General features: G+C 43.4%; 2 protein-coding genes across 4 annotated transcripts in view; one reads left to right on the forward strand and one right to left on the reverse strand.

Moving 5' to 3' along the window:
* LIAS (lipoic acid synthetase) overlaps positions 1 to 15,455 on the reverse strand; it is a 475,402-nt gene that overhangs the window by 406,054 nt on the left and 53,893 nt on the right. The window lies entirely within an intron of this gene.
* UGDH (UDP-glucose 6-dehydrogenase) overlaps positions 8,256 to 15,455 on the forward strand; it is a 34,539-nt gene continuing 27,339 nt past the window's right edge. The window contains exon 1 of one of the 3 annotated variants that reach the window (XM_082728888.1): positions 8,256 to 9,472. The gene's annotated coding sequence lies outside the window, so the exon portion shown is untranslated. The remainder of the gene's footprint in view (positions 9,473 to 15,455) is intronic. The other 2 variants (XM_082728889.1, XM_082728890.1) reach the window with 2 other exon arrangements.

Below are 15,455 nucleotides of genomic sequence, written 5' to 3' on the forward strand. Positions count from 1 at the left end.
TCCTTTATACTAGCTGACTTCTATATATGGGCAGGGAATTAAGTGAAATCTTATATTCTCCTGCAGTAGAGTTATTTTTAATAGTGATATTTCACAGGTTTTCCTAATGCTTAAAAATAATGCTTTTTTATTTTCTCAATTTTTTCTTATGGGGATGAGGAAGGGAGATGTCATCCTTCTTCATGGATGGCCATAAAAGAAGTCTGTTCAGTTCATGAGGAGGCTCTATGTTAAAAAAAAAAGAAGAAGAAGAAGAAGAAGGAGAAGATGAAAGAAGGAATGGGAAAGAAAGAAAAAAGAAACAAAGAAAGAAAAAGGAAGGCGAGGAGGAAGGAAAAGAAATAATAAAGCATGCCAAGGAAACAAAAACACCATTGTTATAATAAGGAATAAAGGTGGGATTATTACTTTGCAAGGACTTGGATCACAATTGTTAATAGAATAAATATTAATTCCTCACATAATAGACTTAAGGGTCTCAGAAAATATGAATTCTTTCGGTGATAAGGCCATTTGTTTTTAGTCCCTGTCCTCCAGAAGTTTATATAGTATTTACCAGGGAAAGATAAATACAAAAGCTAACAAATAAGCTAATATTTCAGGAACTAACTGCTAAAGTGAAGTTAAAAAATAATGGTGGAAGAGCTTTCTGAAGAGATATTTGAAGGGGCGCCTGGGTGGCTCAGTAGGTTAAGTGTCTGCCTTTGGCTCCGGTCATGATCCCAGGGTCCTGGGATTGAGCCCCGCTTCAGGCTCCCTGCTCAGCAGGGAATCTGCCTCTCTCTCTCCTTCTCTTCCTCCCCACCCTGCTCATACTCTCCCTCTCTCAAATAAATAAATAAATTCTTAAAAAGAGAGAGATGATATTTGGGGTGAGATTTGATGATGCAGCTGTGCAAAGATCTGGGCAGTTTTCCAAGAGAAAAAACTACAAAGGACATGAGACTGAAGCATAATCGGCATTTTCAAGGGACCAGAATAAGACCAAATGACCTGTACAAATTGAGATCAGAAGTATGGTCTAGAAGGAGTGCTTGGGTGGCTCAGTCGCTACCAACTCTTGAGTTTGGCTCAGGTCATGATCTCAGGGTCATGAGACGGAGCCGAGCCTTGGGCTCAGTCTGTCTCAGCATGCAGTCTGCCTTTCCCTCTCCCTCCCTCTCTGCACCAACCCCCAACTCATGCACTTATGCAAGGGCTCTCTCTCTCTCAAAAGAAATGAGGTATGTCTACATCTTAAGGATCTTGAACTCCAAAATAAGGAATTCGAGTTTTATTAAGAGTATAAAAGCCCTTGGGACAAAGGATGAGAGATATATGATTTGATTTATGGTTTTAAAAATCTCACTCTGGCTGCTATATGGAAGATGAACTGTGTGCATCAGGAAAGAAGGTAGAAAGCTAGGAAGCCACTGGGGTCCAGAGAAGAGATGCTAACCTCTTTGGCAAAGGGTTGTGGCAACATGAATTAGAAGAAGATATCAGATTTGTGATATATGTTGGAGGTAAAGCCAACTGGCCACATGGATGGCCTGACAGTGAATGGAAGGGAAGAGAGAAAACAAGACTTAAGTCTAGTTTTGGGGTCTTAGCCACTGGATGGTTGATGATTGAACTTGAGATGGGAAAAGTTGATGGTAAGGAAAATGGCCAATGAGAAGGAGCAGATTGGGAGCAATCAGTTAGGATACAGGTTAACTTGCTGGAATAAGGAGACAGACACCAGTGGCTTAACCCAGATCGACTTAAGTTCTCTTTCAGGCAACAGCTCAAAAATATAAGCAGTGTAGGGCTGAAAGCTTGCTTTAGGTATTCAGAACTCAAACTGACTTGCCCCACTGACCAATAGAGCAGTGTTTCTCAAACGGCTGTTGTCCACCCGGTGTTGTCCTCTGCATTGTCAAAGGTCACAATACTCACTGGGTCAGTGCTCCAGCCTGAGGGGAGGTGGTGAAGGAAATATGGAGGGCTTACCTATTCATTTAAGGGTTTGTCCTAGAAGTTGTTCATCTCCCTTCCATTCACATTCCGTTAGCCACAACTTGGTAAAATGACCATACCCAAAGGAGGCTAGATGTCAGGGTGCCTGGGTGGCTCAGTGGATTAAAGCCTCTGCCTTCGGCTCAGGTCATGATCTCGGGGTCCTGGGATCGAGCCCTGCATTGGGCTGTCTGCTTGGCGGGGAGCCTGCTTCCCCCTCTCTCTCTGCCTGCCTCTCTGTCTACTTGTGATCTCTCTCTCTCTGTATCAAATAAATAAAATCTTTAAAAAAAAAAAAAAAAGGAGGCTAGATGTCATTGGTGTTCATCCTGGAAAATATCCGCCCAGTTAAAATTTGTGAATTTTATTACCAAATAAGTGAAGTGTGGCTATTGGAGTCAGCTGGCAGTTGCTGCCACAGAGGAAAAACAATACTCATGTGTTGGCTTTGATGATTTTAAGGTGCATACCACATATCCAAATGGAGCTCTGGATAGGTTAAGTAAGAGACGTATAGAGCTAAGTAAGGTTCCATCGCTAAGAGAAAAATTAAAAGCCAACAGAATACAGGTAATACTCGAATTTTGGGGACTGGATAAAGTTACTTAAAGAGATAGTAAGACAGAGAAAAGAAGAAACCCCAGGACGGGGACTCAGGGTACTGCAATGTTTAGAGCTCTGATTGAGAAAGAGGAACCAACGCACCGGGAAGGAACATCCAGTGAAAGAAGGAAACCATGTCTGATAAGTCAAATCATGGTGATGGCGAATTGAACATTTTAGCAGAAAGGATTCATTGGTGAACTTGCTAAAAGATGTTTTGGTGGAGCGAGGGGGATGAAAGCCCATCTGGAGTAGCTAAAGAAAGAACTGGGGGTACAGAAGGAGAGAAGTGCAAGCATTTCTTTGGAGGAGTTTTACAATGAATGGGGGCAGAGCGATGGGGCAGTTACTTGAGTGGGAGGTGAGTCTTGGGTGACAGGGAGATGTTCATATTGTTTATTGATATGGGAGAAAAGACTATCTACAGAATTGTTAATACCCAGAGCCCCCTCTCTTTTCCAACTGGGGGCACCTCTTTGTTGACCTCAATACATCCTCATGTCTGAAAGGAAGACCTATTGAGATCCACATGTTTTTGCAAAAGCTCTCTCAACTCTGCCTTCCTGTACTATCCCTACGCTCATGGCCTCACTATGATAATTGGTCTCAGAGCCTATCATGATTAATCCAGTCACATCCTACACAGTGTTCACTAGAAGTCCAAGACCCCCAGGTCATCACTAAGCCAACCCCCTTAGCTGATTCAATTTTATACCCTTCCTTATGCCTCAAACCACCTAAACTCAAAGGCTATAAGCAGCAAAAGCCCCATACCTTCACTCTTTTTCTCTGAACATCCCCTTCTCCAAACTTGTCATCTCTTTATGCACACTGACTCTTCCACTGCCCTCTCAAATGGGAGCTGTTGTCTTTTCCAGACCCATAAAGCCAAAGAATGTTGAGGAAGAGTGAACTTCTTCCCAGTTTCTCATTTTGGCTGCCAGGCTATCCCTCTCTCCTCCTCAAAACTTTCTCTTTGTAAGTTCCTACTGGCAAAGCATTCCATATGATACTCTTACCTTCCAAAGTCATAGACCCCTGGACAACTCCTCAGTTTAGCACTGAACTTTGTGCCTGCCTTTTCAGCACTTTTCCTAGTGTGACCCTTGGGGATATCAATATCCAGGTAGACAATTCTTCCATTACTCAGTCCCCTAACCTCTCCTCCAGCCATCTTGTTTTCCACACAACTGCAACCACCCACTCCCATTGGTATGTGCTAGGCCTGTAATTTCCAACTTTGCTACTTGTATATTCCTAAAATAATTTTGAATAGCAATGTAGTCTTGCACATTTTCCCCCTTTTAGATGTACAATGTAAAAAAAAAAAAATGCAATGCAAAGCAATCTTGAAGCTTTCCCCTAATAAAGGTTCATATATATTTCTTCTACTTCAGTCTCTTGTCCGACTAACCATACCATTGGTGTCATTTATTCTTTTCACTCTATTTGGCCAAAATATACAAGGAGGCAGAATGGGATCTAACCAAGCCTTGGTTTGTACCTTTTCACCTAAACTCACTTGACCATCAGTGAACAAACCAAGTGGAATCTCTACTCCACATTCAAAATTACCTCTGTTTGTTTTAATGCAATTTGGGGGAAAAGACACCTAATGACAACCAGATCACAATGCAAAAACTACAAGAGAATTTGCAAGACTTGTACACAAAACTGGATATCTCCAAAGCATGAAAACAACCACAATCCCATCTGCTGTTCAGAATGCCAGAATCCATGTGATTAAACAGCGTGGAAATTTTGGAGAGTGGCTCTGACTTCAGTCAATGCCTCACACCTTTTAAGTTGACATTTAATATGGTCCTAGGTATAAGTTTAATTTTGTTAGTAAAAAGTATTAAACATTGTATAAAATGAAGACTATAAGTGAAAAACATCTCAAGATTTGATATAATTAAATTAAATTACTGAGTAAATCTTGTAAATTTTTAAATTTTGTAAATTTTTTCTTGTAAAAAAATTTTTTTTAAAGATTTTATTTATTTATTTGACAGAGAGAAATCACAAGTACACTGAGAGGCAGGCAGAGAGAGAGAGAGAAGGAAGCAGGCTCCCTGCTGAGCAGAGAGCCCGATGCGGGACTCGATCCCAGGACCCTGAGATCATGACCTGAGCCGAAGGCAGCGGCTTAACCCACTGAGCCACCCAGGCGCCCCTCTTGTAAAATTTTTAAAATTTTCTCCATTTCAGTTTTATTCAATATCTTTAGAAAATTTTAGTAGTTCTGCAAAATACTCAAGTTGCTTTTTTTTTTTTTTTTTAAGATTTCATTTATTTATTTGACAGAGAGAGAGAGAGAGAGAGGTCACAAGTAGGCAGAGAGGCAGGCAGAGAGAGGGGGAAGCAGGCTCACTGTTGAGCAGAAAGCCAGATGCGGGGTTCGATCCCAGGACCCTGAGATCATGACCTGAGCTGAAGGCAGAGGCTTAACCCACTGAGCCACCCAGGCGCCCCTCAAGTTGCTTTTTTAAAGATTTTATTCATTTGTGAGAGTGAGAGAGAGAACACATGCTCGAAAGTTGGGGATGTTGGGGGTGTGAGGAGGAGCCGGGGAGGAGCAGAGGAAGAGGGAGGGGGAAAGAATCTCAAGCAAACTCCATGCTCAGCACGATGCAAAAGCTCTGTCTCGACCCTGATATCAAGACCTGAGCCCAAACCAAGAGTCGGACACTTAACTGACTGACTCACCCAGACACTCCAATACTCAAGTTGCTTTTTAAAGAATCAAGGCCACTAATTTATATGGCATCTTATGTTTGGAATTCAGAATATCCCAACATAGACCAACATGTCCTGATTCTAACTCTGGACTTCAGCCTTAGTAAAAATGAGTATAAAATAAAGAAAGATGGATTTGAGGTGTCTTTACTGATCACCGTAGGGGACTTCCCCCAAACAATAATCTAGTTTACTTCTTTGGTACTCAGGAGAAGTTTACCCCTCTGTAATGGATGGTAGTAAGGTTTTACTTGGGTGAAAGTTAAGCCTTTCTTTTATAAAATGGACTGTTATTAGGCATATCAATTTGGGGAAAGGGCACCTGTGGAAGTTGAGCTGGAAATTGATTTCCTTAAATATATCTGTGCAGGGCAAAACTAAAATAAACTGTCAGAAATCAGGATAGTGTCACCCTTGGTGGGTGTTGGGGGTGGGGGGAGTGTTAGAGAACATTACCAAAATCTTACTGCTTTTGTTTCCCGATCATCTCTTGAATCTGTTCATTGCTCTGAATCTCCATGGCTACTACCCTGGATATGCTATTTCTAATTCTTAATTACTGTAATTAGTTCTGAATTGCTCTCTTCACATTCACTCTATTTATTCCTGTAACTACCCTCTTCATTCCCCCCAGTTAATTCCCATATTTCCTTTAAATGTTCAATTATCACAACTTGAGGAAGCATCCCTAATACTATGTTTAATACTCCTATTGTATACTCTCGTAAGACTACATATGTCCCACCTTAATAAAGTTGTAATTTTACATTTAATAAAGTTGTAATTTTACATTTACATTTATCTGTGTGATTGATTGATGTTTCCCCATAGAATTAAATTTACGAAGGAAGGGAATGTATCATTCTTTACTCAATTATATTCCTAGGAACTAGCATGTTGGAAATACTTGGAGAGAAATACTTATCCAATGAAACAATGTTTTTTAAGTTTGAAGAGGAGCCCATTTATAAATTGAAACCATACATAAAAAAATTGATATATAGTATGGAGAGGGTGATTGGGTTATGGACATTGGGGACGGTATGTGCTGTGATGAGTGCTGTGAAATGTGTAAGCCTGATGATTCACAGACCTGTATCCCTGGGGCAAATAATACATTATATGTTCATAACAATAATTAATAAAAAATTTATATATAAAGCAGATTAAACAGATAAAAGTAGAACTGCTCTGATTTGGAGTCTCAGAGCCCTGTCTGTTTTAACCTTCCACTCATCCACTCATTCTCTTTCTCACAGAGTGACACAACCAGAGAAACTTAGAGCTCCAAGAAACATAATTTGAAAATAATCGGTCTATATCAAGCAGTTCTCAAGCTTTTTGTTCTCAGAACTCCTTAACACATTTAAAATTTGAAGGCTCCAAAAAGCTTTTTTTTTTTTTAATCTTTTTTTTTAAAGATTTATTTATTTGACAGAGAGAGATCACAAGTAGGCAAAGAGGCAAGCAGAGAGAGAGAAAGAGAGAGAGAGAGAGGGAAGCAGACTCCCTGCTGAGCAGAAAGCCCTATGTGGGGCTCCATTCCAGGACCCTGAGATCATGACCTGAGCCAAAGGCAGAGACTTAACCCACTGAGCCACCCAGGCGCCCCCCAAAAAGCTTTTTCATGTTGATTATAGATATTGGCATTTACATTATTAGAAACGAAAATTGACAAGTCATACATAAATTCCTTAACGTTGACAATAATAACTCTATGACATTAACATTAACACCCAACCTACTGAGCCACCCAAGCATCCCCGAGATCATTTTTTTAATGAAAAATTACTGTATTTCCAAATTAAAAATTAGAATGTATTGTTTTGCATTTTTATAAACCTATAATATCTGCATTGATCTGTTATGATATCACATGTCATACAGCCTCTGGAAAATTCCACTGTATACTTCTGAGAAGATGAGAGTAAAAAAATAAATAATAGGTATTATGAAAATGTTTTGACTTCCTGGGTCCCTTGAAATGGTCTCAGGGATTGTCAGTACATTTTGAGAACTGCTGTCTTAGATCCAAAGCTCCATTCTAGCTAGTCTTGATATTTTGTTTTAATTTCTGCGATTGTACTGTTTAAAAGATTTGGTTTTCAAAATACTAAGAGTGTGAAATGAATGAAAAACGTTTAATTCAAAACAAGGAGAAGAATAACAGAAAAGTGGTTTTTATTACAAAGCTAATCATAATAGGTAATTTAAATCTATGTATATGCCAAGTTCAAAAAGACAACCCTACTATATAGCACAGTATTTGTCACATGTATTGCGATTACTTATTCACGTATTTCTCCTAAACTGTGAGCTTTGGAAGAAGGAATTGGGCCTTAAATCCATTTTATGTCTTCGGTCTCTAGGATAAAGTCTAACACACAACAGGCACTAAATATTTGTTGGACTAATGAATTTACCTGCTTAGAATGTACAACACCTACATATATCATAGTTTTTACAACTCAACAGCAAACTGTTTTATCAATATTCAACAGCTTTCTAGAAGTTGTCATGATCCTGTGAAGAAAACCATCATCTCGGGGCGCTTGGGTGGCTCAGTAGGTTGGGCGTCTGCCTTCCCACCGGGTCATGATCCCGGGTCGTGGGACCAGCTGGCCTGGGGCCACCTGCTCGGCGGGGAGTCTGCTTCTCCCCCTCCTTCCCACTCTTGCTTTCTCTCTTTCTCAAATAAAGTATTTTTTGAAAAGAAAACCATCATCACGGGGTGCGTGGCCGTCTCATTCGGAGGAGCATGGGACTCGATCTGGTGGTGCGTTGCAGCCCCATGTTGAGTGTAGGGATTACTTAAATAAAACTTCCAAAAAAACCCCAAACGAACCACACCCCATCATCTATGAGGTATTTTAATGCGTCTTTATAAACTCCTAATCACGTTCCTCATGACGTATTTAAAAATGGTCTTTGACTTCAACTCCAGATTATGTAACCTGATGTACTTCTCCATGAGGAACACACAGAAAAGTCCGGGCTGCTTTTCTCTTCTCAGATCTGAGACTTAAGAGCACTTGGGAGAGGAGAAAGGGGACAGAGCGGCCTTCCTCATTAAAAACGGGCAGCGTCCGTACAGTAATTTTACTCTTCCTCATACACGAACTTGTATGTCGCAAACTCTCAGCACACACCACCCAGTTCCCGAATTCGGCGGGAGCAGCTCTGGAAAATATGTCTGGAGGGCGTGGGGGTCGAGCTTCTCCTCCCAGGGATCAGGGCGGAGGCCCGAACTGGTCCAGTCATGACCGGACTCAGCATCCTACGAGACGCGAGGCGCCTCCTTCCCAGAAGTGACGAGGAAGGGGATCTGAGTAAACCTTGGGCCGCCGGCCCGGAGGGAGTGGTGAGGGGAGTAAGCCGCGGGGCAGTATGACCAGCTGGGTCTAGGGGACCGGAAAGACCAGGTCGGCCCTCGGGGCTGCCGGGGAGACCGGAAAGGGGGTCGAGATCTTCCGGTCCCCTCCGGCCGCAGCGGGCCAAGTACCCCGCGGTCCTAGATTACAGCCGACCCGGCGCGCACGCGGCACCACCTCCGCGGCGCCGACCGTCAGCGGGGACCGGGACCCAGGGAGGAAAACGACGCCAGACACGACACAGGCTGCAGGCGGCAGGGGAAACTAGTAGCCGGCCTTGCGGACCCCGAAACCCCACCCCGAAGGCCTCAGCCGCCTCGCCGCGCACGCAGCCCCGCCCACTGCCGCTCGCGGTAGGGGCGGGACCGCTGAGCTGGCCCGAGCGGATTCGCCCAGACTCGGATGGGGGCGGGGCCTCCCAGCTAGCTATGATTAGCCCCGCCCTGACTCCCCGCCCCAGGGGCCCGCAGGAAATAGGGGCGGGCCGGGGCCTAGCGTGGCGGGAGGAGGAGCAGGGATGCCTTGGAGGCCAGAGTCCTGGAGGGCCTGGCTGCGGGGGAATGAAGCCTCCGCCTTCTGGGGCAGAATCCTTTAAATACGGGCTCGGGCCCGGAACTCTGGGTGCAGTGCTTGGCTGCCTGAGAGAGGGGTGTGCGCGGTGAGAGGAGGTCTGGCGGAGCAGGGCGAGAGTGCAAGAGCTGCTGCAGCACGGCCCGTTGCGAGGAGCTGTCCGAGCAGTCGGGGTAGGAGCGGCCGCTGCGCTTGGTGCCTGCGAGTGGGTAAGCGCCTTTGGCAGGCTGGCCCTGCAGCCTGATCGGGAAGGTCCCGGGTCCCGGCGGGATGTGCAGGGAGCGGGGCGGGGGAGTGCGCGCTGCCCCCGGTCGCGCTCTGCGCTTGGTCAGGGCTCCCAGCCTCACGACCCTGGTCCTCCCCTTTGGACTCTGGGCGGGAATCGCCTTTTGGTCCGCTGTTCTGAGAATGGGATACCTTGGGCTTTTTATTCTACACTCGCCAGTCTTCCAACTGCTTCTCTTGCTGCTTTTTCTCACTTTCCGACTTGAAACAAATGAGATTTCCCAGGAAGCTGAACGTCCACCGAAGGAAGTGGTCCTCTGGCTAGGGACCCCATTTTGGTCTCAGAGTCCTGGTCTTTTGTTTGTGTTTACTCGGCTCACCTGGGGAGCTGCTGCTTTCCTCCTGTCACCTGCCGCCCTTAAAAATGAAGCCAAGAGGGGCGCCTGGGTGGCTCAGTGGATTAAGCCGCTGCCTTCGGCTCAGGTCATGATCTCGGGGTCCTGGGATCGAGTCCCGCGTTGGGCTCTCTGCTCAGCAGGGAGCTTGCTTCCCTCTCTCTCTCTCTCTGGCTGCCTCTCTGTCTACTTGTGATTTCTCTCTGTCAAATAAATAAATCTTAAAAAAAAAAAAAAAATGAAGCCAAGAAGCCCCCTGAGGGCGAAATCCGAAGACATTCTATCTTGACATCTGTACGGGCTGTCCTGGAATCCATTGTTGGCTGCCACACCATGTAATTGCTTTATTTCATGTCAGGGAAAGCCTGTGTGAGACCTTGAAAAATTTACTTCTTGAGGCGCCTGGTTAAGCCCCTGCCTTGGCTCAGGTCATGATCTCAGGGTCTGGGGATCGAGCCCCGCATCGGGGCTCCCTGCTCAGGGGGGAATCTGTTTCTCCCTCTACCTCTGCCCCTGCTCTCGTGGGGGCATATGCTCTCTCGAATGAATAAATAAATAATCTTTAAAAAAGAAAAGAAACAGGAAAACTCATGCTTCTTATATATAGGAAGATAACTGAGTAGGCTTGAAAATTCTCCTATATTAAAAAGAGGGATTCACTGGTAGGGAGCTTTTCACGGATATACAGAGGAATAGCTGTCCATTGACTGCCCTCAAAGACACAGTGAGTCTTTGAGTTTCTTCAAATCCCCTAAGAAATGGAGAACAGTAGTCTGGTCTGTTTCTTCAGGGGGGTTCTGGAAATGAAAGAGCTTACTGTCTGCTCTGAGATGTGCTTATTAGTACCCAGCATCTAGGTAAGGTAAGTGGTAGACAACTCTGAAAGGATCACATTTCTTCTCCCATTGCTGTACTCCTTTCTCAGATATTAAGTCTGTATCTAATAAGCATACTTCAGCATCCCTCTTATTTCCACAGCTTTATATGATGCCCTTTAGATGCAACATTAACACTGCCTTTCTCACTGAGTAAATATTTTTCCCGCGGTCAGGCATCTGTTGCATCTGTTAGTTTTTAATTTCTGGAAATGACCGAGGTGATGTGTGAAGTTGATGTATCCAACTACAACATCCATTCCCTTAGCTACTGGGTAATGATGCAGAGTATACTGAAGAGGGGTGGGGATGGAGGGATTATATTCAGCTTAGATTGTGATAGGACCTTTGATATTTGTTACCCACATCTTCTAATTTGAAATATTGATCTGAATTTTTAAAATTTTAGATGAAGGATAGTTTTGGAACAGCCTGGGTTGTTGACATTTCTCCAAAATACAGAGGTAAAAACTCATTGCAAACTGACACCCTTGGTAAGCAAACATTCCCATTTCCCTGACAGCACAATAGAGGATCAGTAGGTATGTAAAGGTAGAAATGGAATACGGAATCAGAAGACATCTGTGTCAGGCAAAATATGTAACTAACACTGTATCAAACTCCATAGGGTTGAAGATTTTATTGGAACTTCCAAGTGACCATTTATTGGGACTTGCACAGTTGCTCAGTAATTTTCCCATTGTCACCTACAAGCCATGCTTCGTGTGAAGTAGCACCACAGGGACACCCCCAAAACACATGGAGTTCTTCTCTAGTATAGGTCCATCAGTCATTTACCCTAGCTGCTGTATGTAAGGCATGCTGCGTACAGCCTGGCAATCAAGGTGGTTAAGAAGTATCTCTGGAAAGACATGCCAGAGTTCTACATAACAAAAAGAGGCTGATAGTATTCTGGGCAGTTTCAGCAAAAAAAAAAAAAAAATGCAATGATCAGCCATCTGAGCTAAAGCTATTCAAATAACAGTCTTCATCTCAAACAGGCCCTTATGGAGGGTCAGTCATTCAATTAGTATTTATTGAGAAACTACTGTTCTAAGTATTGAAGTAACAGCAGCAGATGAGAGCTGTTAGCCTGGGAACACCTTATTACACTATGAACTCCTTGAACCCACGAGATTTAGGGTTTTTTTGGCATCACATAGGCATTCAATCTGTGTTTATATAAGAATGTTATAATCTCTTGGCTCGGGGATTAAATGGTAACCCCGAAAGATCCTCTGGTCCAAAAATACTTTGAAATTCTACTTTCTAGGTGTTCCAGATATACTGGTTGTAATCAGAGGTTGACTAGGGTGTTACCATGGTGTAGTTCTCTGTGTTCATTATATTCAGAACTTCACCTTCATCCTTGCAGATCTGGAAGGTAGATTTTTTTTCCCCCCTCTGTGGGCCCAGAGTTCATGAGACATTAGATGTTAACTTAAAATGATCAAACTCATAAGAGACCAAATGGTTACACTAGAATGAAACTTCGATGTTACAATTAGGGAAATTTTATTGCAGTCCCTGGAGTACTTATATCTCAAATCTGGGTCATCCATTTCCAGTATTATGATTCCTGGGAATCTAAATTCCTAAGGGAGAGTGGAATCAGAGTGAAGAATCTTCGGCGAACATGCCGTCTAAGAATTGGGAAAGCATATTCTTACCCCACATTTCTGAAACCAGAATACTTCTTTTTTTTTTTATTTTTTAAGATTTTATTTATTCATTTGAGATAGAGGCAGAGAGAGCACAAGAAGGGGGAGAGGCAGAGGAAGAGGGAGAAGCAGGCTCCCTGCTGAGCTGAGAGCTGGACAAAGGGCTAGATCCCAGGACCTAGAGATCATGACCTAGCTGAAGGCAGATGCTTAACCACCTGAGCTACCCAGTTGCCCCAACTAGAATACTTCTGACTCCCAGATTCGGTGTCACTCTTCTCTAGACAGTGCTAAAATAAACACATCATTTTTGTTCTCAACTACTTTTTTCCAGGCTATAGGCTGATCCTCCTGGGATTTTTTTTTCCCTCCTTTAATGGAGTTTATTAGATTTTAGCTACACAAATGCTATTGATTGTTGTGGTTACTTTCAATTATGTTACCTAAGTTATTTTATTTTTTTTATTTTTTATTTTTTTAAGATTTTTTATTTATTTATCAGAGAGAGAGAGGGGGAGAGAGTGAGCACAGGCAGACAGAATGGCAGGCAGAGGCAGAGGGAGAAGCAGGCTCCCTGCTGAGCAAGGAGCCCGATGTGGGACTCGATCCCAGGACGCTGGGATCATGACCTGAGCCGAAGGCAGCTGCTTAACCAACTGAGCCACCCAGGCGTCCCATAAGTTATTTTATTTTTTTAAGATTCTATTTATTTTTGTGAGAGTGAGCGAGCACTAGCAGGGGGGCAGGGCAGGCAGAGGAGAAGCAAACTCCCCATTGAGCCGATGTGGGACTTGATCCCAGGACTCCTAGAACATGACTGGAGCAGAAGGCAGATGCTTAACCTACTGAGCCACCCAGGCACCCATGTTACGTGAAGTTATTAAATAATAGGCCTCCTGGTCCGTCATGCACATTGTCCCCTGAAAGGGGCATCTGAGACCCTTTAGATTCGCTCTACAAGACAGTTATTACCTTTATCGCTTCTAAATGTGACCCATATCCTAACCCAACCAAGCCAATCTCCTTACTTCGTTGAGCTTGTTTCTGTTTGAGTCCTTTACTTATTCCTCCCCACACCCAATATGGAATGCTCTCCCCCACCTACCTTTCCTTTCTATATCCTACTTATTTCTTTTTTTTTTTTAAGATTTTATTCATTTAGTTGACAGAGAGATCACAAGTAGGCGGGGTGTGGGGAGGGGGGAAGCAGGCTCCCCACTGAGCAGAGACCCTGATTCGGGGCTGGATCCCAGGACCCTGAGATCATGACCCAAGCCGAAGGCAAAGGCTTAACCCAGTGAGCCACCCAGGCGCCCCATACATCCTACTTATTCTTTAGGCCAGGCTTATATTCTGCATTTCCCTTCTTTTTTTTTTTCCCTCTGGACTTTAATACTCATCATTTGATTGATTATACTGCCTTATATATTACTTGGGTGTGACTAATTCCTTTTCATCTTTATTTTAAAAGATTTTATTTATTTATTGGGTGGCTCAGTATGTTAAACCTCTGCCTTCATTCAGCTCAGGTCATGATTTCAGGGTCCTGGGATCCAGCCCCGAATCAGGGTCTCTGCTCAGAGGGGAGCCTGCTTCCTCCTCTCTCTCTCTGCCTACTTGTGATCTCTCTCTCTCTGTCAAATAAATAAATAAAATCTTTAAAAACAAAACAAAACAAGATTTTATTTATTTATTTATTTATTTGAGAGATGGGGGAGAGAGAGAATCACAAGCAGACTGCACTGAGTGATCCTGACAACGGGCTCCATCTCACAACCTTGAGATCATGACCCTGAGTTCATAAACTGAGCCAAAATCCAAAGTCAAGAATCAGATGTTTAACCGACTGAGCCATCCAGGTGCCCCTCTTTTTCATCTTTTAAGTCTGCTTAAGAGTCACCTTCTCAGAGAGTCCTTAAGTACCCTATCTGTAGGAATTCTTACCCCATAGACAGTCTCTCCCTCTCTACCTATGTGTTTATTTCTTTTCTATGAAATGTATCAGAGCTGCCATTATTTTGTTTTGGGTTCTCCCACTAGACTATAACCTAAGAGTAGGAACTGTACCTGTCATGTTCACTATTGTATCCACAGTACATAGAACATTAGTAGGTGTAACATAGTAGGGGGGTTAATAGTTGTTTCTCAGTTGAATTTTCCTCTAAGTCAGTTGTTAGATTCTTGAGTGTCAGGACATAGCAGATTCTCTGCTATGTCCATTGGTAGACCCTTAAATTGGGAATATTAATTTTTCATGAAAGAGAACAAGGGACTAGGCCTGAAACGGTTGAAGCAATTTTTCTGAAACCCAATGCCAAGCCCTTTGTACTGGAGAGGTGGGGACAGTGGCAGAGAATGCTAGAGACAGGTCTATGGGAAGCCTGCTCCAGGCTTGACTGTTCCACAGGTGGGAGCGTTTCAGAACGTTCCCCTGAGCTTTAGTCACTTGGCAGTCCCAGTGCAGTCATTTCCTCCTAGAGGTTTCTCTTTCTCCTTGTGTATAGGGCACTTGAAGCCTGGAGAGTAGTACATCAGAACTGAAGAGTAGAAGGGCGGAGAAATCAAAGATGAATGATTGCCAAAATAAATTTTGTTAGGCTTAATATTTTCGCTGGGGTGAATTTTGGAACCCTAAAACCGTAATAGGAATATCATGTGTGTGGGGCTTCACAGGTGATAATAGGGAACTCTAATCCATTTATTTAGATTACTAAAGAGGGAATCCACCAGGGGCCCCTGGCTGGCTCAGCTGGCAGAGCATGTGTCTCTTGGTCTCTTGGGGTCATGAGTTCAAGCCCCACCACACTGGGCATGGGGCCTACTTAAATAATTAAAATGGATTACCAGATTTAGCATGGTTTTAATATTTCCTGGTATGCACATCCACACAATGGAATGCAGTGTACCTGTTTCTAAAAAGGAGAGAGTTTTACCAGAAACGGAAAAAATAAAAATAAAAAATAAAAAAGACAGGGAGAGAGAGGGGTAAATAGGTCTTAAGAATACATTAAGGAAAAAAAAACAAGTGTTGATAGT

This window comes from Mustela nivalis, assembly GCF_964662115.1.
Source record: "Mustela nivalis genome assembly, chromosome: 4".
Classification (NCBI taxonomy): Eukaryota; Metazoa; Chordata; class Mammalia; order Carnivora; family Mustelidae; genus Mustela; species Mustela nivalis.